This window comes from Mobula hypostoma, chromosome 8 (assembly GCF_963921235.1).
Source record: "Mobula hypostoma chromosome 8, sMobHyp1.1, whole genome shotgun sequence".
Lineage (NCBI taxonomy): Eukaryota > Metazoa > Chordata > Chondrichthyes > Myliobatiformes > Myliobatidae > Mobula > Mobula hypostoma.
Genome location: NC_086104.1, coordinates 89304886 through 89321001, shown reverse-complemented (window position 1 = coordinate 89321001; position 16116 = coordinate 89304886). Strand labels below are relative to the sequence as shown.

General features: G+C 47.8%; 1 protein-coding gene across 2 annotated transcripts in view; it reads right to left on the bottom strand.

Moving 5' to 3' along the window:
* rmnd1 (required for meiotic nuclear division 1 homolog) overlaps positions 1-16105 on the bottom strand; it is a 157816-nt gene extending 141711 nt beyond the window's left edge. The window contains exon 1 of one of the 2 annotated variants that reach the window (XM_063056289.1): positions 15973-16105. The gene's annotated coding sequence lies outside the window, so the exon portion shown is untranslated. The remainder of the gene's footprint in view (positions 1-15972) is intronic. The other variant, XM_063056290.1, reaches the window with a different exon arrangement.
* Between the last annotated feature and the right edge of the window lie 11 nt (positions 16106-16116).

Here is a 16116-nt window from a genome sequence, read left to right as displayed (position 1 = left end):
ACACTGATATAGAATTTGAACCTCTATGTCGAATGAGCCTTATCCGATAACTCAATCTGAGTTAAATGCCCTGGTCAGAGACTTGGATATGGCAAAGGCAAAATCAGATTTACTGGGTTCAAGACTGCAAGGATGGAATCTGCTGTCACCAGACACAAACATTTCTGTGAAGGATTTTGATATTTGAGACAGACATTTCCCTAAATAACTGAAGCCAAGATTAAGGAAGGCATTTTCGTTGGTCCACAATCAAACCGGTCATCAATGACAGGCAATTTGAAGAACTTCTAGTGGGACTGGAGAACATCGCATGGAAGGTACTCAAGTTTGTTGAAATTTTTCTTGGCAACTACAGAGCACCAAACTATGTGCAGCTGGTTGACAACATGCTTGAAAGATACAAAACCATTAAGTGCAACATGTCATTAAAGATTCATTTTCTGCATTTCCATTTAGAATTCTTCCCTGAAAATCTTGGCACTGTCAGTGACGAGCATGATGAATGGTTTCACCAGAACAATGCAGTCATGGAGAAATGGTATCAGGGCAATGGAATCCATCAATGCTGGCTGATTATTGTTGGACACTTAAGTGAGAAGCCTCAGACACTGAGTACAAATGAAAATCACCAACAACACATTTTCAGCTTAGTTGAACTTTTGCAAAGCATCAGCACCATTATGCAAATAAACATTATATTCAATAACATTTAATTCCTTGTTACTCCAAATTCCTACATGATACAAATAGTCTGAAATTATATTTGTGTTCAGCATCAAGCAGTCTATCATAATCATAAAAATGTTCTGCGGAAGCAACACTTTTGAAAATATTTATTGCAGTGTTACCTGTCCCCGGTGCCCCTCTTCCTTCCCTTTCTCCCATGGTCCACTCTTCTCTCCTACCAGATTCCTTCTTCTCCAGCCCTTTACCTTTTCCACCTATCACCACTTAGCTTCTTACTTCACCACCCCTCCAACACCCACCCAGTTTCACATATCACCACCCTCTTGTTCTTCCCCCTTCCTTTCTAGTGCTAGTGAAGAGTCTCCTCTGAAACGTCAACTGTTTGTTCATTTCTATAGATGCTGCCTGACCTGCTGAGTTCCTCCAGCATTTTCTGAATGTGGGTCTGCGTGTTGTTTAAAAGGGTGTTATATCGTAGCACATCCTAATTTATATGGACACAGAGCTAACATGGAAGATGCTTGTGAATGAATAAAAGCTTCTAATATGTTTAGCTGGGTGTGAGTAGGAAGTCACTTAAACAAATGTATACTGCTTTAATCAGATCTATCTTTGATTATGGATGTGCAGCTTATGAGTCAGCCTCTCCAGTGGACTTAAAGCCCCCAGGTAAAGTTCAAGCTCAGCAATGAGATTATGTCGTGGTGCATTAAATCATCAATTTTGGCCTTACTGGTAAAATGGGTGAAGTACCTTTACATCTACGCAGGTTACAGTTAGTAATTGTTTATTGGGTTAGTGTAAGAGGACATAAGGTTGATAATCCAATATTGGAAACATTAGTAGTGTTGGGAATACTTCATTTGTAAGGTCTTCAGTTTTGGGTGGATAGGGAATGAATGGGGACAAAATCTCAAGTTGATTAATGTGGAATATGGTCCCTGCATACCCCTTTCTGTCGCTCCTCCATGGTTTTTCCCTTTGCCTGTGGTTGATTTGGGCGTTCAGGGAAAAACTAAGATGAGGAGTGATCATATATCAGTGGCACTGGAAGTTCAGCAATATATGTGTAGGGCTCTCAGTATACTAGGTGGACTGTTAACTGTTGATCGCTTATTACCAAAATGGCTTCTCTGAAGTGTTATATCAAAATGGCTTCTTGTAACTTTAACTGCTGAGCAAGGGGTTCTCTGTAACTGCAATGTTTGGGTTATACAGGGAGATAATGGAAATTGTATTCATTTGTTAGCCAATGGAAGTCATATTCTGTTATCTTGTATATGTGTGCTGAGTTGTGGAGCACGGGCTTTTCAGGAGGTGAGCAGAGAGGACAAATGTGTGAGGAACGGACAGCGGTGCCAGGGCGGCAGATACCGGACCTCGAGGGTTCGGATGATGGCCGGAGTTTCGGAAGGCCATTGTGGATGGAATCGGAGGTGTGAGCTCCAACGTATTAAAATATTATGTGCACAAGACTGCTAAGTTACTTATGTGGCACCTAGTTTTTGCAGTTATTTCTACTAACCCAGCACTAAAAATTTGCTATAAAGTAAATTTCTTTACTCGCACTTGGTATATTGTTTTCATATTTGTGTTGTGGCTGTTCATTGGGCGACTCACACCTTATCTGCACCAAAGTGATTGCATTGCTTGGCGGGGTCGACGTCTATTTATCCTAGGCAACGGGGGGTCAGTAGGGCAAAAACCCTTACATTTGGGGGGTCGTTCCGTGATTTGAATTCTGTCAGGATAAGGGGTAAGTTGCCCGGGTTTTAATTAGAAGGGATGGACATGGATAAGATTGAACTTTGGTGCGAGATCGAGGATGTCCCGGTTAATCATGCCTGCGTATTAAGTGGGGTGGATATACATACCCCGGATGATGTGTTAATTCGGTGTTTAAATACGGTCAGAGCTATTGGTAAGGTTGAGATTGTAAGCAGAAAGATTGGTAAAACGGGGGACTCAGCCTTTGTGCTGGTACAGACGGGTGCTGACATCAAGGATATGGAACTGCCGCCGTGTATCGGTGAAGTAGGTGAGGCGGGGCCATGGGGCGTGCACACTGTCACGGAGGAAGGATTTGAAGAGACACCAGAGGGGTTGCCCGAAGCTAGGGACGGAGATTTCAGCGAGCAGGTCCAATCGTTTTTGAAGGATGAAGGAAGGGAGCGGTCAGATTTGGAGAATGTAATTGGTTCTCGTGCCCCACGGAAGGGGGAGGGCTCTGAGTTGGCCTCAGCCATTAACTCTTTGGTGAACCGGGTGGTGGGTCTGCGACAGAAGTTAAGAATTTTCTCAGGTAAAACCCCAGTCCCCGAGGGGGAAGAGGATTACGAATCCTGGTTAGAACATACCTCTCAGCTACTAGGTGAGTGGCAGTGTTCTGAGGAGAAGTGGCAAAGATTGGGGGACAGCTTGAGAGGGGCGGCAGCTGAGGTGGTAAAAGGGGTGAGAGTTAACCAGCCCCTGGCTTCTTGAAAGGAGTGTCTAGTCGCCCTAGAGGAGGCGTTTGGGCTGACGGGAAGCATAGTGGAGCTTCTAGGGGGGATTCAGAATCTGCATCAGGAAAAAGGGGAGAAGCTTTCTGAGTATCTTCTCCGACTTGAGAGTAGGCTAAATTGCTTGAGGCGCCGGGGGGGTCATTTCGGCCGGCGAGGTGAATCGGATAAGGATTGACCAGGTAGTCAGGGGCGCAGAGACAAGATGCGATCGCTAAGAGCCTCTGGCAGTCTCGTAGAGCGCATCCCCGCCCCCCCCCCATCTTTTGTTCAGTTGCTCAGAGAGGTAAGGGAAGAGGAGGATGAATTGGAAGTGGAAGAAGGCTCTGGTAACAAAGTGCAGTCCTCAGTAGTGGCCTCTTATGGTGAAATGACCGGGGTCAGTTCCACACGGGAGGCACATAAAGGGGTCACGGCAGGTGGGGTCCCTCCATGGGAGGGGAGTAGTGGGGAAGGTCCCTCCCAGAAGGGATGGACGGCACTGAGGCCAGGGTCCGGTGAAGCGAGACGTGTGCTATAACTGCGGGGGAGAGGGGCACTTCAGGCTGGAATGTGAACGCCAGGGAGCCCCTCGGAGGGAGAGTCCCTGGGTGTCCCAGCAGGAAGGGGGGGGGTCGGGAAACTTAGAGGGGACTCAGTGAGGGAATGGACTGGAGTCTCTGGGAAAATATGTTCCCAACAATGTGCCGCGGGACCCTTGAGAGAAAAAGACCCTATCCCCGAAGGATTGGTGGGGCCAAGATCCAGCGTGTCGCTACGGATCGAAGGGATAGATGCAAAAGCCATACTCGACACAGGGTCGCAGGTTACATTACTGTACCAGTCGTTTTACAACCAGTATCTGGCGCATCTACCCCTGACACCTTTCTGTGCACTGGAGATTTGGGGCATCAGTGATGGTGATTACCCGTACAATAGTTATTTGTCTGTGAACTGGAGTTCCTGGAAGCTGAGGTGGGAGTGTCTGAGGCTCATGAGACCCTGGTACTGGTGTGCCCTGACCCCAGTGAGACTGGGGGTGTGTCAGTTGTGGTGGGGACCAACACCCCTATTGTGCAGGGACTCCTGGGAGCCTGTAAGGAGAAGGCAGGTGAGGACTTTCTGGAGACCCTGTCAGTGCACCCAGTGTTCCGAGCAGCTTTTGAGGAAGCATGGGGTCGCTCTGGGCTGGACGTGACGAGTGAACGAGGAACTGGGTGGTGGGCCCAGTTGAAGCCCAGGGTGGTGCGGCCAGGTGAAGTAGCGAGAGTGAGGGGGATCCCTAGATTCCTGGGGGGGGGGTGCCTGAGGGTGAAGCCCTTTTAGTGGACACCCCTGAAGATCTCGAAGGGGAGTCGAGATTCCCTGCTGGGGTGCTGGTGAGACCCGAGTTGCAGAAGCCCTTGGTAGTGCAGGCACACAGGCTAGTGGTGATCATCAGGAACATGACTGCATGGGAGGTCACCTTTAAGTGAGAAATGCCCCTGGCGCACTTGTTCCTGGTGACGGTGGTGCATAGTACCCCCGTGAGGCCAGTTGGGGAAGAGCAGTCGGGAAAAAGGCCTAAGTTGACTGCTGAAGCTTTTAACTTTGGGGCATCACCTGTACCGGAGGGTTGGAAGCAGAGGCTGGTGGAGAAGATGTTGATGATGACAGTTGTTTTTTCCCTTGATGAATTTGATGTGGGTTGTTCCAGGAGCACTTGCCACACCATACGGGTGACTGAGGATACACAGTTTAGTGGAACGAGGAATGATCACAGCGACTGGCCCCGGCAGACATGGAAGACGTGCGGCAGCATTTGGGCAAGTTGAAGGAGGCTGGGATCATCACAGAGTCCCGGAGCCAGTATGCGTCTCCTATCGTAGCGGCCCGGAAGAATGGGAAGGTTCGTATGTGTATGGACTATAGAACACTGAACAGGCACATGGTCCTAGATCAGTACACGGTCCCCCGGGTAGAGGATGCATTGGCCTGTTTGAGAGGGGCAAAGTGGTTTAGCGTGCTAGATTTGAGGAGTGGGTATTACCAGATCCCGATGAGTGACGCCGATAAGGAGAAGGCGGCCTTCATTTGCCCTTTGGGTTTTTATCAGTTTGAACGGATGCCCCAGGGCATATCGGGGGCCCCTGCCACCTTCCAGACGGTCATGGAGAAGATGATGGGGGATATGAACCTGCTCGAAGTGCTGGTATATTTGGATGACCTCATAGTATTTGGATGCACCTTGGAAGAACACGAAGCGAAGCTAATGAAGGTGCTCAACCGGCTGAAGCAGGAAGGGTTGAAGCTTTCCCTGGACAAGTGCCAGTTCTGTCAGACGTCTGTTAGCTATGTTGGACACATTGTCTCACGGAATGGTGTAGCGATCGACCCGGCTAAGATTGAAGCCGTGACCACCTGGCCAAGGCCCCAGACCATGAGTGCTCTGCGCTCGTTCCTAGCATTCTGTGGGTACTATCGGAGATTCATGAAGGGTTACGCCTGGGTAAGTCATCCCTTGAACCAACTTCTGCATGGCTACCCTCCCCTGGGACAGAGGGGGAAGGGGAGGAAAGGACAGGAGGTGGGAGAATATTTGAACCCGTCAGAGCCCTTCGGACAGAGATGGGATGACAAATGTGAAGCGGCTTTCCAGTCACTGAAGGAGATGTTGACTCAGGCGCCGGTGCTGGCTTTTGCAGACCCCCGATTGCCCTATGTGCTACACACTGACATCAGTCATGAGGGGTTAGGGGTCGTTCTATATCAGCATCAGGGCGCTGGCCTGAGGCCTGTGGCATTTGTCAGCTGGAGATGGTCACCTTCGGAGAGGAACTATCCCACTCACAAGTTGGAATTTCTGGTGTTGAAATGGGCGGTGGTGGATAAGCTGACTGACTATCTCTACAGGGCCAAGTTTGAGGTGCGGACAGACAACTTACATACTGACCTCGATGAAACTGGATGCCACAGGCCATCGGTGGCTGGCAGCTTTGTCTTCATATGATTTCAGCCTGAAGTACCGACCAGGGAGCCGGAATGTCGACGCGAATACACTGTCCCGATGGGGCCATGAGGAGCCGGGGAAGGACGAAGAGTGGGAAAGTGTTCCTGCATCTGGGGTGAAGGCGATGTGCCAGTTTGCTATCACCATGCAGGCTGAGAAGGAGAGGCCGGATAGAGCAGTGGACTCATTGGGGGCATCTGCCTCTAGTGTACTGTGACATGACTGCTCTGAAGGTCACGCAGTTGCCAGGGTTAAGCCCTGGGGAAGTGGCCACTGCTCAGCAAGAGGACCCCGACACAGGCCCAGTCTGGCAGGCTGTGGAAGAGGGGGATGTGACACGGGCGGAGAAGGCCAAGCACGGTCCCGCATCCCTGTTACTGAAGGAATGGCTTCGGCTGAGTTTGAAGAACAAAATGTTATACCGGGTAACGTCTTCCCCGGACTGACCTCGGTGTTGGCAGCTGCTCCTGCCAGAGAAGTATCGGAAGGTTGTGATGAAGTCTCTCCATGATGACCCTGGGCATTTGGGGGTGGAAAACACCTATGGATTGCTCAAGGATCGGTTTTATTGGCCCCGAATGAGGACGGAGGTTGAAGAGTACTGCAAGTCCTGCATTCATTGCATACGACAGAAGATGCTGCGTGGGCAGGCTGCCCTTTTGTCCCACTTGCAGAGTGCGGGGCCTTTAGACCTGGTGTGTATGGATTTCCTGTCCATAGAACCCGATGCCAGCAACACGGCAAATGTCCTGGTCATCACGGACCACTACACCAGGTATGCGCAAGCTTTTCCTACTAAGGATTAGAGGGCGACAACAGTGGCAAAAGTGCTATGGGAGAAGTATTTTGTGCATTATGGTCTTCCTCGGCGGATTCATAGTGACCAGGGACCAGACTTTGAAAGCAAACTCATCTATGAGTTGCTGGGCATGCTGGGGGTTGAGAAATCGAGGACCACGCCCTATCATCCGCAGGGGGATCCCCAGCCGGAAAGGTTCAAACGGACGCCACTAGACATGCTCGGGACTCTGGAGATTAGCAAAAAGAATCGTTGGAGTCGATATATTAGGCATCTTGTTCACTGTTACAACTGCACATGCAATGAAGCTACTGCTTACTCACCCTATTATCTCATGTTTGGGCGCGAGGCAAGGTTGCCCATTGACCTTTGTTTTGGGGCTGATGCGGGTGAGGTGTTGCCGAAGCCTTACTTGAAGTATGTGTCTGATATGAGGCAAGAACTGAAAAGAGCGTACGAGTTGGCTGGGGAGGCTGCCGCCTGGCAGAATAAGGTAAATAAGAGGAGGTACGAACAGAAAGCAAAGTTCTCTCAACTCCTGCTGGGAGACCGAGTTCTCATCAGGAATCTGGGATTACCGGGAAAGCACAAGCCGACTGATCACTGGGCAGCCACGCCCTATGTGGTGGAGAGTCAGATGCCAAACCTGCCGGTTTTCCGGGTACGGCCTCGGGATGGAAAGGGGCCTGTCAAGATTCTCCATCGGAATCACCTGTTGCCCCTGGGGCAAGATGCGCAGGTAGAGCTGGAGCCTGAAGAGGTGGCTGCACCCTGTGCCAGCACTCTGCGTCCCCACAGGGTGGAGGACGTGCCTACCCCAGGAGAGATGGGCCCGGGCCCAACCCCTGTGAGGGATACTGATTCAGAAGATGATGACTGGGATGGTTGGTATATTCTGCCGTTTGCTGATGCTCCCGGGACGGAGGAAGAGACTCCTGGCCTTTCCCCCACTGGGTTCGAACGGACTACTAAGGGGCAGTCCGTGGCACCACAGGGCTCTGGAGGAGAGAATGTAGGGCCTGGACCAGAGATAGAAGGTTCTGAGGTGCAGAGGGGCTTGGGTGACCGCTCGGGGGAGGGTTCGCCTTGTAGTTTCAAAGGGTCCACTGTAGCGTCCAAGGCAGAAGGGGTAGAAGAGGGGGGTGCGTAGGCCTCAGAGGAGTCGGAAACCCCCAGAGAGGTTGGCCTACGTAGCACCCAGGGAACACGGTGTGATCTCCACTGTGCTGGGGAGTCAGGTCACTGTTTTCTGCATGTGGATTGGGCTGTGTGTTCTGCAGGAAGGGATGGCGAATTATCTGAATGTCATGAGGGCATGACTTATTTCGGTGGGGGGGAAATGTAGGGCTCTCAGTATACTAGGTGGATTGTTAACTGTTGATCGCTTATTACCAAAATGGCTTCTCTGAAGTGTTATATTAAAATGGCTTCTCGTAATGTTAACTGCTGCGCAAGGGGTTCTCTGTAACTGCAATGTTTGGGTTATACAGGGAGATAATGGAAATTGTATTCATTTGTTAGCCAGTGGAAGTCATGTTCTGTTATCTTGTATGTGTGCTGAGTTGTGGAGCGCAGGCTTTTCGGGAGGTGAGCAGAGAGGACAAATGTGTGAGGAACGGACAGCGGTTCCAGGGCGGCGGATACCGGACCTTGAGGGTTCGGATGGTGGCCGGAGTCTCGGAAGGCCATTGTGGATGGAATCGGAGGTGTGAGCTCCAACGTATTAAAATATTATGTGCACAAGACTGCTAAGTTACTTATGTGGCACCTAATTTTTTGTAGTTATTTCTACTAACCCATCACCAAAAATTTGCTATAAAGTAAAATTCTTTACTCGCACTTGGTATATTGTTTTCATATTTGTGTTGTGGCTGTTCATTGGGCGACTTGCACCTTATCTGCACCAAAGTGATTGCATTGCTTGACGGGGTCGACGGCTATTTACCCTAGGCAACGGGGGGTCAGTAGGGCAAAAACCCTTACATATGGAAAGCAGATATTATGGCTTCTGACACACCTACAGTTGGTTCAAAAGATCCTCTGACTGGTTGTTCAGGAGTTTCCGTTTATGTTCCAAAATTTCAGATGACTATTAAAAGATTATCAGACAAAGTATCAGTATTCATGTCCAAGACTGTTATGTAAACTTAAATTCGCCAGACCAAATAACCACAGCACAAGAAGATCGTTACTTATCTTTTCACCAGTTTATTTCTTCGAGCTCAGCCGGTAAGGGAACTTGATCCCGACTTCAGGGGGAGAAGCGTTCTCATCCCTCTGGCGGTTCAAACAAGTTCACTGCTTGACTTCCAGAATTGTTACAATTTATAAAGCCACCAATACAAAATAACAATCAGTTCAATAGACAGTCCAGCTACTCAAATAGAGTAAAACTTAATAACTTAGATAAGAGACTCCACCAAATTTAAGCTTTCATTAAGAATGTCCTGTCTTATCTCCATCAGCAACCGCCTTTTGTCAAAACCAAAAGGTGCGAAAAATCAGGAGACGTCTTTTGTGGATCTGTAAGAGCTTTAACCCTTATCTTGCTCCAAAGAAGCAGCTATGAGACATCATCTTAAACATGCTGTAGCCATTCATAAACCAGAATACGCAGACACAGTCGGTACTCAACCTTAACCCATTATTTACAGGAATCTGAGAATCCCCCAATTCCCTTAAAACTTTATCAGTTACTTCTGGGACACCTAGGCACGACTTGAGCAGCAGCAGTACTCTCAATGGATATGATTAAATATTCCTGTTTCAGCCTGATACAGCTAAAAAGCACAACTGCCTCCATCGTCAGAACAGTCAACAAAGATGTCTTAATGCGTTTAAATGAACTATCGCTGCTTAAAACTGACAGGAACACCACCAATTGTGGTCAGAAGTGCCTATGGAGGACAACTCGGAGGAAGCGCGGGTGTAGAGAGGGGTTACAAGTGCGTTTAAGGAAACGGGGTTTTAAACTCCCTATACCGACTACCTTGCTGGTGAACGTGCAGTCTCTGGTGAATAAAATCAATGATCTCAGAGCTAGGGTGCTGAATCAGAGGGACATTAGGACCGCATGGGTCCTTTGTTTCACGGAATCCTGGTTAACCCCTTCCGTACCAGATGCAGCGATCCAGATCAATGGGTTTACACTACACTGCCGGGATAGATCTAAAGAATCTCTCAAAAGCAAAGGTGGAGGAGTATGCCTCATGATCAATTCTTCTTGGTGCACAAATACATCAATGCTGTCCCAGTTCTGCTCACCAGACCTGGAATAAAGTGCTTTCCTTTTTCCTTTCCACGTGAGTTCTCTGAAGGCATTTTGGTAGCAGTTTACATTCCACCTCAGGCCAACATCAAGCAGGCCGTAGATGATCTGAGCAATGGGATCAACATGCACAAAACAGAGCACCCTAATGCCTTCACCATCGTTTTGGGAGATTTTAACCAGGCCAGTCTGAAAAAAAAAATCACTAATCAACTGCCATCAACAGATCACTTGCAATACCAGAGGAAACAACACATTGGATCATTGCTACACCACCATCAAGAATGCCTACCGTGCTATTCCATGCCCTCACTTCAGGAATTCGGATCGCCTGGCTGTACTTCTACTCCCTGAGTATAGGCAGTGACTAAAGACTGCAGCACCAACAGTGAAGACAAAGAAGTTATGGACAAGGGAAGCACAGGAGCACCTACAGGACTGCTTTGAATCGGTTGACTGGGCTGTATTCAGGGATTCATCTTCAAACCTGGATGAGTATGCTGCAGTTGTTACTGACTTCATTAAAACCTCTGTGGATGAGTGTGTGCCCACAGACTTACTTGCTTTGCGCCCTAAACTCCTGGTGGAGCCGTTGGGGTGCCGTCATGACAAGCTTTGCACCAGTCTGTTCCATCTGTCGTGGTAATGTGCCTGCGCCTGGGTCGCAACAAATGTTTTCCCTGTCCATTCTTTAATGTTGTCCGTCTATCTTTTCCTCTGTCTACCTCCCCTTTTTTTCCCTTCCACAGTTCCTCGTAGAATGGTCTTTGCAAGGCCACTGGATCTTGTTACGTGGCCGTACGATCTCGGCTTTCCTTTCTTCACCGTTGTGAGAAGGTCTTCATGGGGGCCAATGTGGTGCCAGATGGTCTTGCGGACCTGCTCGTTTGTGATGTGGTCCAAGTATGAGATGACCAAGATATTGCGATAGGATCTCATTTCCAATGCCTGTGTCTTCCTCTGTAGTTCTGCTGTGAGGGTCCATGTCTCGCACGCGTACAGGAAGATGGAGAATACCAATACACGCAGGAGTCTGTTCTTGTACTTCATGGTGATGTTGCTGTCCCTCCATATTGTTGTTGCCTCTCCAAGAACACAAAGAAGGCATTCCAACTGGCAAAAGATCTTACCAAAGAAAAACAAGCCAAAGTGAACACCATCTAAGACAAAAATGGCAAAAGTCTCACAGAAGAAAAGGAAATAATGGAAAGGTGGACAGAGTACTGTTCAGAACTACAACTACCAGAGCAAAGGGAATCCAAGCATGCTGAATGTGCAGGGGTCTTCCAATGAGGAAAACTATCCAATCATGCGTGAAGAAGTTGAAGCTGCAATACGATCACTGAAGTGCCGGTAGTCAGCAGGAGTTGACAACATCCCTGCTGAACTGCTGAAGCATGGAGGAGAGGCCACAATAGACAAGCTTACCACCATCTGCAATAAGATCCGGCAGACAGGTGAATGGCTGACACCTTGGACTCAGTCACTGATTGTTGTGCTTCCCAAGAAAGGCAATCTCCGACTTTGCCAGAATTACCGTACCATCAGTTTGATCAGCAACGTAAGCAAGGTAATGCTCAGAATCATCTTGAACAGACTGAGATCTCAGGCAGAAGATATCATTGTCAAGGAACAAGCAGGTTTCCGTAAGGGCAGAAGCACCACTGAGCAGATTTTCAATCTCTGCACCCTCTGTGAGAAACACCTTCAGCACCAGAGAGAGTTCTACCATGTCTTCATAGACTTCAAGAAGACGTTTGACAGAGTCTGGCATGATGCCTTATGGGCCACCATGAAGAAATTCAACATGGGGCAGAAGCTGATTCATCCAATTCATCAGCTTTACACCAAGGCAACCAGTGCAGTGCTCACTCAGGACACCATTAGGGAGTGGTTCCATACCTCTGTAGGAGGCCGTCAGGACTGCCTCCTCTCCCCCACACTCTTCAAGATCTCCCTGGAACGAATCATGAGTGTTGCCCTTGAAGATTATGTGGGCACAGTCAGCAGCAGAGGGAGGAACATCACAAACCTAAGAATTGCTGACAACATTGATGGACTTGCAGGAAAAGAGGATGAACTGGCCAACCTGGTCAGCCATCTTGACAGAGCCTCCACAAAGTATGGAATGGAAGTAAGTGCCGAGTAAACCAAGCTCATGGCAAATGCCAATGGTGTCATCACAACAGACATCTCAGTCCATGGTCAGAAACTTGAGACAGTGCAGCAGTTCAAATACCTGGGGACAATCATCAGTGATGAAGGATCAAGACCAGAAGTCCTGGCAAGAACCGCACAGGCAATGACTGCACTATCCAAACTCAAGACAATATGGAGGGACAGCAAAGACTTGCTGTACATTCCCAAACCAAAAGCCATGGATGAACCAGGAGGTACGTCGTCTGCTGAAGGCTAGATCTGTGGTATTCAAGTCTGGCACCCCAGGCCTGTACCAGAAAACCAGGTATGATTTGCGGAGGGCTATTTCAAGGGTGAAGAGACAATTTCGAATGAGGTTGGAGATGACAATGGATGTACGACAACTCTGGCAGGGTTTGCTAGACATTACTTCTTACAAAGCGAAATCCAATAGCATGAATGGCAGTGATGCTTCACTACCAGATGAACTCAATGCCTTCTATGCACGCTTTGAAAGGGAGAACACAACTACAGCTGTGAAGATCCCTGCTGCACCTGATGACCCTGTGATCTCCGTCTCAGAGGCCGATGTCTTTAAAGATAGTGAACCCTTGCAAGGCAGAAGGTCCCAATGGAGTACATGGTAAGGCTCTGAAAACCTGTGCCAACCAACTAGTGGGAGTATTCAAGGACATTTTCAACCTCTCACTGCAACAGGCAGAAGTTCCCACTTGCTTCAAAAAGGCAACAATTATACTAGCAGCTAAGAAGAATAATGTGGGCTGCCTTAATGACTATCACCTGGTAACACTCACATCGACAGTGATGAAATACTTTGAGAGGTTGGTCATGACTAGACTGAACTCCTGCCTCAGTAAGGACCTGGCCCATTGCAATTTGCCTATCGCCGCAATAGGTCAACCGCAGATACAATCTCAATTGTTCTCCACACGGCTGTAGACCACCAGACTACACAAACACCTACGACAGGATGTTGTTCATCGACTATCATTCAGCATTTAGTACCATCATTCCCACAATCCTGATCGAGAAGTTGCAAAATCTGAGCCTCTGTACCCCCAACTCTGCAATTGGATCCTTGACTTCCTAACCAGAAGACCACAATCTGTGCAGATTGGTGATAACATATCCTCCTCGCTGACGATCAACACTGGTGCACCTCAGGGGTGTGTGCTTAGCCCAGTGCTCTACTCTCTATATACACATGACTGTGTGGCTAGACATTGCTCAAATGCCATCTATAAATTCGCTGATGATACAACTATTGTTGGTAGAATCTCAGGTGGTGACAAGAGGGTGTACAGGAGTGAGAAATGCCAACTAGTGGAGTGGTGCTGCAGCAACAACCTGGCACTCAACGTCAGTGAGATGAAAAAGCTGATTGTAGACTTCAGGAAGGGTAAGACAAAGGAACACATACCAATCCTCATAGAGAGATCAGAAGTGGAGAGAGTGAGCAGTTTCGAGTTCCTGGGTGTCAAGTTCTCTGAGGACCTAACCTGGTCCCAACATATCGATGTAGTTATAAAGAAGGCAAGATAGCGGCTATACTTTATTAGGAGTTAGAAGAGATTTGGCATGTCAACAAAGTACACTCAAAAACTTCAATAGTTGCACCGTGGAGAGCATTCTGACAGGCTGCATCACTGTCTGGTATGGAGGGGCTACTGCACAGGACCGAAAGAAGCTGCAGAAGGTTGTAAATCTAGTCAGCTCCATCTTGGGTACTAACCTACAAGGTACCCAGGACATCTTTAGGGAGCAGTGTCTCAGAAAGGCAGCGTCCATTATTAAGGACCTCCAGCACCCAGGGAATGCCCTTTTCTCACTGTTACCATCAGGTAGGAGGTACAGAAGTCTGAAGGCACACACTCAGCGACTCAGGAACAGGTTCTTCCCCTCCGCCATCTGATTCCTAAATGGACATTGAATCTTTGGACACTACCTCAGTTTTTTAAAAATATTTAAGTATTTAAAAATCTATTCAATAGACATAATATACTTGCTTATTTATTACTTTTTTTCTGTGCTAGATTATGTATTGCATTGATGTGCTGCTGCTAAGTTAACAAATTTCATGTCATATGCTGGTGATAATAAACCTGATTCAGATTCTGACAGTTGCCATCATTTTAGCCTTGGAATGATTTGAAGTAGTATGCCCTGACTAATTACTTCTGTCATTCTCGGTTTTCACATCTATTAAATTAGGCATTTCAAATTGTAGGCTAGATGCTCTTCTTCAGATTGGACAACATTTGTTGAGGCTGCAAGGTCTAGGATTGTACATATATTTCTTAAGGGTTCCTGACCATGTTAGGGTTGAAAGAACCAAGGTGGCAGACATTCTAGCCAAGCAATTACTTAAAATCAAGGATCTACATGTAGTGGTGCCTTTGCATAGAGGTGAAAGTCATAATTAAAAAGTCTATTAGGTCACTGAGGCAACAAAGTTGGGATACAAGGACAAGAAAGGGCAGCATTTATATAAAATTCCAAGGATGGTTAGAACTCAACTGGGAAATGGGTAAGTTATACTAACACATTTACATATTGGACACCTCCAGTTTAAATTTCATGTGGAATATTTTGGAGGATCAAGAACCAAGAACCAACCAACCAAGACATACTAGGCTGAATAATTTCTTGTTCAGAATTAATATGTGTGATACAGGCATTTGTAAGGAGTGTATTTGTCAAGAAACGGTGCAGTATATATTGTTTCATTGCAATTCCTACGAGGTACAAAAGAAACATCCAATTGCTAAATCGAGATCTTTGGGACAGTTTACAATGGAAAGTTTATTAGGATATCACTGCTATGGTATTGCACTTAAGTTCATATTCGTCTTTCTGAAAAGCATTAGACTTATTGAAAATATCTGAGTTTTTTTGGGGGGGAGGGGAATTTAGCGAGTCTACTTCCCGTCTCTGCTCCATACTCCAACTCGGTAAGTTAGCGGTAATGCACCTATGTTGGTCTGCCAACCATCATTAAACTTTACAAGAAGAACACATCCTGATCTTACATTGAGAATTTTGACTGCGTTGCACTGAACAACCTGCCGGGACGGCACTCCTGAGGTGTGTATCGACTAGGTGTTGGTCTCCATATTGCACTGAATAAATTGACAATGTACCGACCTGAGACTGAAAGTAAAGCATTTCTACAGCCTTTGAACTTAAGAGACTGGCAACTTAACAAAGACTACAGAATAACACTTCCACAATTTAACAGAGAAGAAACTGTAGTTATAGAAGCGATGTACGACTGCATAGATGAGCCTGACATCAAGCCATTCAGCAGGCGTGCACTGAAGAGACTTGGTTCAGGCACCGCAATAGCACAACCGTACTGCACTGCAACTGGATAATGCATAAGTATTGCACTGAACTGTCTAAGCGTGCGGCGTTCCCCTGAAGAGCCCGACTGTGCAGTGCTCTCGTCCTGTGGTAACGAAGTTTGACCGGTCTCTTGCGTAAACGCACTGGGGAAGGGGGTCAGAGGTGAAGGGTCCGTCATAGGGATTGGGTGCAAATTATAGCTTTGGAGCGCGGAATGCGATGAGGCCTGTCGGGATTCACGCACCTTTAGCAGCAGTCTGGCTCCACAGACCCCATCGTCGTCCACCCCTTACAGCGCACGCACTCCCACCAGCCGTTAGGCTTCGACCACCGGGGCAAACCGCTCGCCTCCCTTTCCAATGACGTGAAGCCGACGACGTAACTTCCG